Below are 12,042 nucleotides of genomic sequence, written 5' to 3'. Positions count from 1 at the left end.
AATGAATAAAACTTAACCTTTAATTGTTTCTTGAGTAAAAAGAAATAAATGTGAAAGGATTTTGAGACTCGTGTCTTATATTTAGAGAAGGAACTTGTTTAACCTTTTTAGCAAATGAGGTACAAGTTACTAAAAGAAGGTGAAAATATCAAAAAGAGTATGTTTGATGGATACCATAATGTTCTGATGAAATAAAGTGTATCCAAAAGAGTCACTGTACATGCCTTGGAATAAGGTTATCAATGAAAGTGTAATGTGGTGGCGAGATTGAGTTGGTGAGCAGGTTCTCTTGAGAGCGAAAAAAAGGGGGCCCACTGCACCTGGTATTCTCAGGGGGTTTCCCTTCCTGATACTGACCAGGCCATACCTGCTTAGCTTCCGAGATCGGACAAGATCGGGCGCATTCAGGGTAGTATGGCCGTGGGCCTATCGTTGGAAATGTGAGAAAAAAGATGAGAGAGAATCTGAGAATCCACTCCTATTGTCTGTACTGTACTTAAATAAAACCATAGATGGTCTGGGAGTGTTTTTCAGACGCAGAAGCAGAGAACGTGGGATGAGATTTGTCCTTTAAAATGGGCCCACTGCACCTGGTATTCTCAGGAGGTTCTCCCTCCTGATACTGACCAGGCCATGCCTGCTTAGCTTCCGAGATTGGACAAGATCGGGCGTATTCAGGGTAGTATGGCCGTGGGCCGATATAAGGAAGATATAAGTGCTGAGGGAGGGTACACTGCTTTTTGTACTTCACACTCAACCAAGGCCACAGATGGTCTCAAATTGGTATTTCCAGACAGAGGTGTGTCAGGATGATTTTGAGTGTCTGTGTTTGATATAGATGTAGTGTGGTAGGTGAAGTATGGCAGATAGTGGACTTTCATAAAGATGCTAAGAAGATGATGTGAGGTGTGTGTGAATATCTCGTTCCTTGGATTAGAGAAAGAATTATAATTGATGAATGAAGAGATTGATTAATTACAATCTGAGCTCAGGAAAGGGCTTATAAATGGTACAATGATAATTAGCACAACACTTGCTGGCCCCCTGAGAAGAAAATCAAATAAGTAATCATGTGCTGACAAAAGGAGCTCAAGGCTGGCTCATGGACAGTATATATAATCCTATAGTTGGAATGCGGTTGATCTATATCAACTCTTTATAGAACCATAGGCAAGGCAGCTAAGAAATAGCTCAAAAAGTAGTTAATAGACAATTAGCACAATAATAATAATAATAATAATAATAATAAAGAAAAAGCAGGTGAGGGATCATATGTTTGTAAGAGCTCACGGCTGGCTCATAAATGATACTATCAACCTTTCAGAGTGGGAAAGATTAATATCAAATCTCAAATATTCAATGATAAATGCCAACAAATAGAGAATGCTACCATAAATACACTTGTGTGTTGAAATCAAAATAGAAAAATGCTACCATACATACACTTGTGTGTTGAGATCACGGTTAAATACCTGAATCAAAAAACCTTAAAGGCATAGGCGGGTATTGGAGACAAAATTGTGCAGATTTGTGTCTGCAAGTAAGGTATAATTACTGCAGTACAACACAGAGGGGAGTGTAGTGGTATACTGAGATCTAGTATCTGCTGCCACTACCACTGTGTATGCGGAGAAACCTTTTTATACAATTGATAATGTGTATAAGCACAGATTTAAATCCTGGTGATCTGATAGAGATGACCCCAGCACTGAAATCAAATATAGTAATAAATGGTTATATACTCAAGTATACAGTCAGTGTTAGGCACCGGATTAAATGTCATTGTGCTCGATTAGTTCCCGCAGCACACTTAAAGCCCTGGTGGTCTAGTGTCAGTTACCACGGCCGCAAGGTATGCGGCGAACGTTTGTCCAGGTCTCCTCTGTTCATAGTCCCGCTACAGTGACGAACGCGGCCGCCCGCTTCCGGAATGGGCGTGGCCGCGATGACGTCACTTAGGACGTACTCTCGACGTACGTTTCACCTGATTGGGCTTGGTCACGAGAGCCTCTCAGAGCACTTATATCTTCCTTATATCGGCCCACGGCCATACTACCCTGAATACGCCCGATCTTGTCCGATCTCGGAAGCTAAGCAGGTATGGCCTGGTCAGTATCAGGAAGGGAAACCCCCTGAGAATACCAGGTGCAGTGGGCCCCCTTTTTTTCGCTCTCAAGAGAACCTGCTTACCAACTCAATCTCGCCACCACATTACACTTTCATTGATAACCTTCATTCCAAGGCATGTACAGTGACTCTTTTGGATACACTTTATTTCATCAGAACATTATGGTATCCATCAAACATACTCTTTTTGATATTTTCACCTTCTTTTAGTAACTTGTACCTCATTTGCTAAAAAGGTTAAACAAGTTCCTTCTTTAAATATAAGACACGAGTCTCAAAATCCTTTCACATTTATTTCTTTTTACTCAAGAAACAATTAAAGGTTAAGTTTTATTCATTTCTTATTCCACTCATATCATACTAATCATTACAAACGAGTGCTCCCAAACAAGGGTTTTTTGTCTTTTCTCTCCTTTTTCATATGTTACCCTAACCCTCCCCATGGGTGAAGAAACCTAACCCCCTTTTCCCGCTGCCTAAACTTAACTCTCCCCCCCCCCATACGCACACGCAGGGGGGGGGGGTGTTTCTGAGTACCTGGAAACCCCCCTACCCTACCTGCCGATCATTTTTTTAGACGGAGGATGTAAGGCTGTGCCTGTAATGCAGCAGCCTCCTTATTATGCCTCAGTTAGGGCACCCGGCACCCAGACAGGCAAGTGTGCTCCTCTCCTAGCTCACACATGCTCCTACATTGGCCATGGCACGTCTCTGCCAATACCCCTCCTCCTCCCGGCACCTCCGCGTCTCTGCCTGTCCCCCTCCTCCCACGTATCTGATGTCTTGCCAAGCTGTGGAGACTGAGAGACCTCCAGAGCACTGCACATCCCAGGGCACCCAGCTTGTGGGAGTTGGACCATGGAGCTTCCTCCAGACCTGCAGGTCTTATAACTGCTCTCCCGGGCACATCTCCTCATTGTGCTGCTGCTGAAATCTCTCTCCCCCTCATGCCTTTCTCCAGAGCTGGCCTTAGGCATAGGCAAACTAGGCAAATGCCTAGGGCAATTGGTATGCTTAGGGGCACCAGCAGCTTCTGCTGATTAAAATTATATGCGGCATGCCTATATTCTTTGTGTGACTGCGGCTGTATCTGCATACGAAATGCTACTTTTCAGTGTATTCCTCGAAATCACTGTAATGTAGCATTTCCTTTGCAGATACAGCCGCAGTCGCACACAGAATATAGGCATGCTGCATATCATTTAAATTAACAGAAGCTGCTTGTGTGTCCAAGCCACATAGTAATGCAAATAAGATGCATTTTCATAAACAAAAGGCGCCCGACGTTAGCAGAGCTGCCAGCTGACTCATGCCAGGCATTTCCTGCAGAACTAGCAGCGGTGCTAGTGGGCACCAGCCAAAATCTTGCCTAGGGCATCATATTGGTTAGGGCCGGCTCTGCCTTTCTCCCTCACTCTCTCTCCCCCATGCCTATTTAGTAACATAGTAATTGAGGTTGAAAAGAGGCAAAATGCCCATCGCGTTCAACTTGTATTCTGTATTAAGTTGAGTTGATTTTACTGTACCTGCTGAAGAATGTTTTATGACTAGTTAACAACTACAAATCATGTTACTTCCGGATTAACAACATCAATATTTTAAATGTTGTAACCTTGGATATCCTTTTCAACCAGAAATTCATCCAATCCCCTTTTAAATGCATTTACAGAGTCCACTATTACCACCTTCCTTGGCAAGGAATTCCATATCCTCCAAATCCTGTGCCCCTCTCTCCCATGAACCCCCCCCCCCCCTCTTGCTATGCCTCTTCCTCTCCATACCATCTCTCTCTCTTTCTAGGCCTATCCTGCTCAATGCCCCCTCTCTCTCTCCATGCACCTCTTTATCTTTCTATGCCTATTTCTCTCTCTCTCTCTCTCTCTCTCTCTCTCTCTCTCTCTCCCAATGCCCCCTCTCTGTCTCCCAATGCCCCCTCTCTCCCCGTGTCACTTTCTCTCCCCCTCTCTTTCTCCATGTCCCCTCTCTTTCCCCATGATGTCCCCTTTCTTTCTCTGTCTCCCCATGTCCTCTGTTTCTCCAAATGCTCTCCTTTCTCTCCTCCTTCCAATCCTCTTCTGATCTTTCTCCCCATGCTCTCGCACCCCCCCCCTCTTTATCCATTCCTCTCTCTCTCTCTGTCCCTCTTCATTCCTTGGATCTATATGTGTGCTGTGTGTGTACACACGTGGTATTTTTATATATATATATATATATATATATATATATGTATGTATATACACTGCTCAAAAAAATAAAGAGAACACTGAAATAACACATCCTAGATCTGAATTAATGAAATATTCTTATTAAATACTTGTTCTTTACATAGTTGAATGTGCTGACAACAAAATCACACATAAATTATCAATGGAAATCAAATTTATTAACCCATGGAGGTCTGGATTTGGATTCACACTCAAAATTAAAGTGGAAAAACACACTACAGGCTGATCCAACTTTGATGTAATGTCAAAATGAGGCTCAGTAGTGTGTGTGGCCTCCATGTGCCTGTATGACCTCCCTACAACGCCTGGGCATGCTCCTGATGAGGTGGCGGATGGTCTCCTGAGGGATCTCCTCCCAGACCTGGACTAAAGCATCCGCCAACTCCTGGACAGTCTGTTGGTGGATGGAGCGAGATATGATGTCCCAGATGTGCTCAATTGGATTCAGGTCTGGGGAACGGGAGGGCCAGTCCATAGCATCAATGCCTTCGTCTTGCAGGAACTGCTGACACACTCCAGCCACATGAGGTCTAGCATTGTCTTGCATTAGGAGGAACCCAGGGCCAACCGCACCAGCATACGGTCTCACAAGGGGTCTGAGGATCTCATCTCGGTACCTAATGGCAGTCAGGCTACCTCTGGCGAGCACATGGAGGGCTGTGCGGCCCCCCCAAAGAAATGCCACCCCACACCATTACTGACCCACTGCCAAACCGGTCATGCTGGAGGATGTTGCAGGCAGCAGAACGTTCTCCTTGGCGTCTCCAGACTCTGTCACATGTGTCACATGTGCTTAGTGAGAACCTGCTTTAATCTGTGAAGAGCACAGGGCGCCAGTGGAGAATTTGCCAATCTTGGTGATCTCTGGCAAATGCCAAACGTCCTGCACGGTGTTGGGCTGTAAGCACAACCCCCACCTGTGGACGTCGGGCCCTCATACCACCCTCATGGAGTCTGTTTCTGATCGTTTGAGTAGACACATGCACATTTGTGGCATGCTGGAGGTCATTTTGCAGGTCTCTGGCAGTGCTCCTCCTGTTCCTCCTTACACAAAGGCGGAGGTAGCGGTCCTGCTGCTGGGTTGTTGCCCTCCTACGGCCTCCTCCACATCTCCTGATGTACTGGCCTGTCTCCTGGTAGTGCCTCCATGCTCTGAACACTACGCTGATAGACACAGCAAACCTTCTTGCCACAGCTCGCATTGATGTGCCATCCTGGATGAGCTGCACTACCTGAGCCACTTGTGTGGGTTGTAGACTCCGTCTCATGCTACCACTAGAATGAAAGCACTGCCAGCTTTCAAAAGTGACCAAAACATCAGTCAGAAAGCATAGGAGCTGAGAAGTGGTCTGTGGTCACCACCTGCAGAACCACTCCTTTATTGGGGGTGTCTTGCTAATTGCCTATAATTTCCACCTGTTGTCTATTCCATTTGCACAACAGCATGTGAAATTGATTGTCAATCAGTGTTGCTTCCTAAGTGGACAGTTTGATTTCACAGAAGTGTGATTGACTTGGAGTTACATTGTGTTGTTTAAGTGTTCCCTTTATTTTTTTGAGCAGTGTGTATATATATATATATATATATATATATATTACAGATGTGCACCGGACATTTTTTGGGTTTCGTGTTTTGGTTTTGGATTCGGTTCCGCGCCCGTGTTTTGGATTCGGATGCGTTTTGGCAAAACCTCCCTGAAATTTTTTTGTCGGATTCGGGTGTGTTTTGGATTCGGGTGTTTTAAGAAACAAAAACAAAAAAAAACCCTCAAAAACAGCTTAAATCATAGAATTTGGGGGTCATTTTGATCCCATAGTATTATTAACCTCAATAACCATAATTTCCACTAATTTCCAGTCTATTCTGAACACCTCACACCTCACAGTATTATTTTTAGTCCTAAAATTTGCACCAAGGTCGCTGGATGACTAAGCTAAGTGACCCAAGTGGCCGACACAAACACCTGGCCCATCTAGGAGTGGTACTGCAGTGTAAGACAGGATGGCACTTAATAAAAATTAGCCCCAAACATCACATGATGCAGAGATAAATAAATAAAAAAAAGAGGTGCAAGATGGAATTGTCCTTGGGCCCTACCACCCACCCTTATGTTGTATAAACAGGACATGTACACTTTAACAAACCCATCATTTCAGTGACAGGGTCTGCCACACGACTGTGGCTGAAATGACTGGTTGGTTTGGGCCCCCACCAAAAAAGAAGCAATCAATCTCTCCTTGCACAAACTGGCTCTACAGAAGCAAGATGTCCACCTCCTCCTCATCGTCCGATTCCTCACCCCTTTCACTGTGTACATCCCCCTCCTCACAGATTATTAATTCGTCCCCACTGGAATCCACCATCTCAGGTCCCTGTGTACTTTCTGGAGGCAATTGCTGGTGAATGTCTCCACGGAGGAATTGATTATAATTCATTTTGATGAACATCATCTTCTCCACATTTTCTGGAAATAACCTCGTACGCCGATTGCTGACAAGGTGACCGGCTGCACTAAACACTCTTTCGGAGTACACACTGGAGGGGGGGCAACTTAGGTAAAATAAAGCCAGTTTGTGCAAGGGCCTCCAAATTGCCTCTTTTTCCTGCCAGTATACGTACGGACTGTCTGACGTGCCTACTTGGATGCGGTCACTCATATAATCCTCCACCATTCTTTCAATGGTGACAGAATCATATGCAGTGACAGTACACGAAATGTTAGTAATCATTGGCAGGTCCTTCAGTCCGGACCAGATGTCAGCACTCGCTCCAGACTGCCCTGCATCACCACACGCGGGTGGGCTCGGAATTCTTAGCCTTTTCCTCGCAGCCCCAGTTGCGGGAGAATGTGAAGGAGGAGCTGTTGACGGGTCACGTTCCGCTTGACTTGACAAGTGTCTCACCAGCAGGTCTTTGCACCTCTGCACTCTTGTGTCTACCGGAAAGAGAGATACAACGTAGGCCAGGGGTGGGGAACCTCCGGCCCGCGGGCCGTATAAGGCCCGCGAAGCCGTTTGCTCCGGCCCACCCGCTTCTGTCAGTGAGACACGCCGCCGCTCAGTCCGGCGGCAGCGTGTCTCAGCTGTCAGGACAGGGAGAAGAGCGCGGCGATGTTGGATGACGGCGGCGGCGTGTAGGACTTCAAACTAGCCGCCGCTTTGTGAGCCAATCAGAGCTCGCGGACCGGCAGCCAATCAGGAGCCGCGGCTGCTGGCCCGCGAGCTCTGATTGGCTCTCGCACCGGCGGCTGGTTTGAAGTCCTACACGCCGCCGCCGCCACCCGACATAGCCGCGCTCTCCTCCCTGTCAGCAAGCAGCGGTAAGCAGCACGGGGGGGAGGGGGGGGCATCTGTATACCTGGCATTGTGGGGGCATCTGTATACCTGGCACTGTGGGAACATCTGTATAGCTGGCACTGTGGGGGCATCTGTGTACCTGGCACTGTGGGGGCATCTGTGTACCTGGCACTGTGGGGGCATCTGTATAGCTGGCACTGTGGGGATATCTGTATAGCTGGCACTGTAGGGGTATCTGTACCTGGCACTGTGGGGGCATCTGTATAGCTGGCACTGTGGGGGCATCTGTATAGCTGGCACTGTGGGGGCATCTGTATACCTGGCGCTGTGGGGGGCATCTGTATACCTGGCACTGTGGGGGCATATGTATACCTGGCACTGTGGGGGCATCTGTATACCTGGCACGGTGAGGGGCATATGTATACCTGGCACGGTGAGGGGCATTTGTATACCTGGCACGGTGAGGGGCATTTGTATACCTGGCACGGTGCGGGCATTTGTATACCTGGCATGGTGGGGGGCATATGTATACCTGGCACAGTGAGGGGCATATGTATACCTGGCACGGTGAGGGACATTTGTATACCTGGCACGGTGAGGGACATTTGTATACTTGGCACTGTGAGGGGCATTTGTATACCTGGCACTGTGGGGGCAATTGTGGATCTGGCACTGCACTATTGGGGGCATATGTGTATCACGTCCCATTTTAACTGGCCATACCCATTTTTTTTGGGCGCGCGCGCCTCGGGCGTGCACACACAGTACCTCTAAGGGGCAGACCCACTGGGGGGCAGGGTAATTTTTTTAAATTGAGAATTTTTGTATGGTCCCCGAAGGATTTTATAAATATCCAAATGGCCCTCGCTAGAAAAAAGGTTCCCCACCCCTGACGTAGGCGTTAAACCTAGGATCGAGCACGGTGGCCAAAATGTAGTGCTCTGATTTCAACAGATTGACCACCCGTGAATCCTGGTTAAGCAAATTAAGCGCTCCATCCACAAGTCCCACATGCCTAGCGGAATCGCTCCATTTTAGCTCCTCCTTCAATCTCTCCAGCTTCTTCTGCAAAAGCCTGATGAGGGGAATGACCTGACTCAGGCTGGCAGTGTTGAACTGACTTCACGTGTGGCAAGTTCAAACGGTTGCAGAACCTTGCACAACGTTGAAATTATTCTCCACTGCGCTTGAGTCAGGTACATTCCCCCTCCTTTGCCTGTATCGTAGGCAGATGTATAGGCTTAAATGGCCTTTTGCTGCTCATTCATCCTCTGAAGCATATAGAGGGTTGAATTCCACCTCGTTACCACCTCTTGCTTCAGATGATGGCGGGGCAGGTTCAGGAGTGTTTGCTGGTGCTCCAGTCTTCGGCACGTGGTGGCTGAAAGCCAAAAGTGGCCCGCAATTCTTCGGGCCACTGACAGCATCTCTTGCACGCCCCTGTCGTTTTTTTTTAAATTCTGCACCACCAAATTCAATGTATGTGCAAAACATGGGACGTGCTGGAATTTGCCCACATGTAATGCACGCACAATATTGGTGGCGTTGTCCGATGTCACAAATCCCCAGGAGAGTCCAATTGGGGTAAGCCATTCTGCGATGATGTTCCTCAGTTTCCGTAAGAGGTTGTCAGCTGTGTGCCTCTTATGGAAAGCGGTGATACAAAGCGTAGCCTGCCTAGAAACGAGTTGGCGTTTGCGAGATGCTGCTACTGGTGCCGCCGCTGCTGTTCTTGCTGCGGGAGGCAATACATCTACCCAGTGGGCTGTCACAGTCATATAGTCCTGAGTCTGCCCTGCTCCACTTGTCCACATGTCCGTGGTTAAGTGGACATTGGATACAACTGCATTTTTTAGGACACTGGTGACTCTTTTTCTGACGTCTGTGTACATTCTCGGTATCGCCTGCCTAGAGAAATGGAACCTAGATGGTATTTGGTACCGGGGACACAGTACCTCAAGCAATTCTCTAATTCCCTGTGAATTAACGGTGGATACTGGACACACGTTTAACACCTCAGCAGCTGCCAAGACCTGAGTTATCCGCTTTGCAGCAGGATGACTGCTGTGATATTTCATCTTCCTCGCAAAGGACTGTTGGACAGTCAATTGCTTACTGGAAGTAGTAGAAGTGGTCTTCCGACTTCCCCTCTGGGATGACGATCGATTCCCAGCAGCAACAACAGCAGCGCCAGCAGCAGTAGGCGTTACAATCAAGGATCCATCTGTGGAATCCCAGTTAGGAGAGGACTCGTCAGACTTGCCAGTGACATGGCCTGCAGGACTATTGGCGTTCCTGTCTAAGGAGGAAATTGACACTGAGGGAGTTGGTGGTGTGGTTTGTAGGAGCTTGGGTACAAGAGAAAGGGATTTAGTTGTCAGTGGACTGCTTACGCTGTCACCCAAAGTTTTTGAACTTGTCAATGACTTCTGATGAATGCGCTCCAGGTGACGTATAAGGGAGGATGTTCCTAGGTGGTTAACGTCCTTACCCCTACTTATTACAGCTTGACAAAGGCAACACATGGCTTGACACCTGTTGTCCGCATTTCTGTTGAAATAATTCCACACCGAAGTGATGATTTTTTTTTTTTGTCATTTGACCAGGCATGTCAATGGCCATATTCGTCCCACGGACAACAGGTGTCTCCCCGGGTGCCTGACTTAAACAAACCACCTCACCATCAGAATCCTCCTTGTCAATTTCCTCCTCAACACCAGCAACACCCATATCCTCATCCTGGTGTACTTCAACAGTGACATCTTCAATTTGACTATCAGGAACTGGACTGCGGGTGCTCCTTCCAGCACTTGCAGGGGGCGTGCAAATGGTGGAAGGCGCCACCTCTTCCTGTCCAGTGTTGAGAAGGTCAGGCATCGCAGCCGACACAATTGGACTCTCCTTGGGGATTTATGATTTTGAAGAACGTACAGTTCTTTGCTGTGCTTTTGCCAGCTTAAGTCTTTTCATTTTTCTAGCGGGAGGATGATTGATTGCTTCCATCCTCATGTGAAGCTGAACCACTAGCCATGAACATAGGACAGGGACTCAGCCGTTCCTTGCCACTCCGTGTCATAAATGGCATATTGGCAAGTTTACGCTTCTCATCAGACGCTTTTAATTTTGATTTTTGGGTAATTTTACTGAACTTTTGTTTTTTGGATTTTACATGCTCTCTACTATGACATTGGGCATCGGTCTTGGCAGACGAAGTTGATGGCATTTCATCATCTCGGCCATGACTAGTGGCAGCAGCTTCAGCAAGAGGTGGAAGTGGATCTTGATCTTTCCCTGTTTTACCCTCCACATTTTTGTTCTCCATTTTTTAATGTGTGGAATTATATGCCCGTAATATATCAATAGCAATGGCCTACTGTACTGTACTATATATGTATACTGTTGGTCACCAAAATGCTGCACTGTAATACTAGAAGCTATAGAAAAGTATATATATTATTGTATATATATCAATACAGAGCAGTGTAACTGTGATACATGTGTCCTGACAAGCAGTATAGAAGCTATAGAAAAGTATATATATTACTGCATATCAGTAGTAGTACAGAGCGGTGTAACTGTGACACATGTGTGTCCTGACAAGCAGTATAGAAGCTATAGAAAATGATTTAAAGTTATTGTATATATCAGTACAGAGCGGTGTAACTGTGACACATTTGTCCTGACAAGCAGTATATAAGCTATAGAAAATGATTTAAAATTATTGTATATATCAGTACAGAGCGATGTAACTGTGACACATGTGTCCTGACAAGCAGTATAGAAGCTATAGAAAAGTATATATATTACTGTATATCAGTAGTAGTACAGAGCGGTGTAACTGTGACACATGTGTGTCCTGACAAGCAGTATAGAAGCTATAGAAAATGATTTAAAATTATTGTATATGTCAATACAGAGCAGTGTAACTGTGACACATGTGTCCTGACAAGCAGTATAGAAGCTATAGAAAAGTATATATATTACTATATATCAGTAGTAGTACAGAGTGGTGTAACTGTGACACATGTGTGTCCTGACAAGTAGTATAGAAGCTATAAAAATGATTTAAAATTATAGTATATATCAGTACAGAGTGGTGTAACTGTGCCACATGTGTCCTGACAAGCAGTATAGAAGCTATAGAAAAGTATATATATTATTGTATATATATCAGTACAGAGCAGTGTAACTGTGACACATGTGTCCTGACAAGCAGTATAGAAGCTATAGAAAAGTATATATATTATTGTATATATCAGTACAGAGCAGTGTAACTGTGACACATGTGTCCAGACAAGCAGTATAGAACCTATAGAAAAGTATATATATTATTGTATATATCAGTACAGAGCGGTGTAACTGTGACACATGTGTCCTGACAAGCAGTATAGAA

At 46.0% G+C, this 12,042-nt stretch overlaps 3 pseudogenes; 1 reads left to right on the top strand and 2 right to left on the bottom strand.

Annotated features, from left to right (window-relative positions):
• Positions 1 to 308: 308 nt before the first annotated feature.
• LOC134939187 (5S ribosomal RNA) lies at positions 309 to 426 on the bottom strand (annotated as a pseudogene).
• A 152-nt stretch (positions 427 to 578) lies between these two features.
• LOC134937773 (5S ribosomal RNA) lies at positions 579 to 696 on the bottom strand (annotated as a pseudogene).
• Positions 697 to 2,039: 1,343 nt separating this feature from the next.
• LOC134936897 (5S ribosomal RNA) lies at positions 2,040 to 2,157 on the top strand (annotated as a pseudogene).
• The last annotated feature ends 9,885 nt before the right edge of the window (positions 2,158 to 12,042 follow it).

Source organism: Pseudophryne corroboree, chromosome 6, assembly GCF_028390025.1.
Source record: "Pseudophryne corroboree isolate aPseCor3 chromosome 6, aPseCor3.hap2, whole genome shotgun sequence".
Taxonomy (NCBI): domain Eukaryota; kingdom Metazoa; phylum Chordata; class Amphibia; order Anura; family Myobatrachidae; genus Pseudophryne; species Pseudophryne corroboree.
Note: the sequence above shows the minus strand (reverse complement) of the source record. Positions and strands in the feature narration are given on the sequence as shown.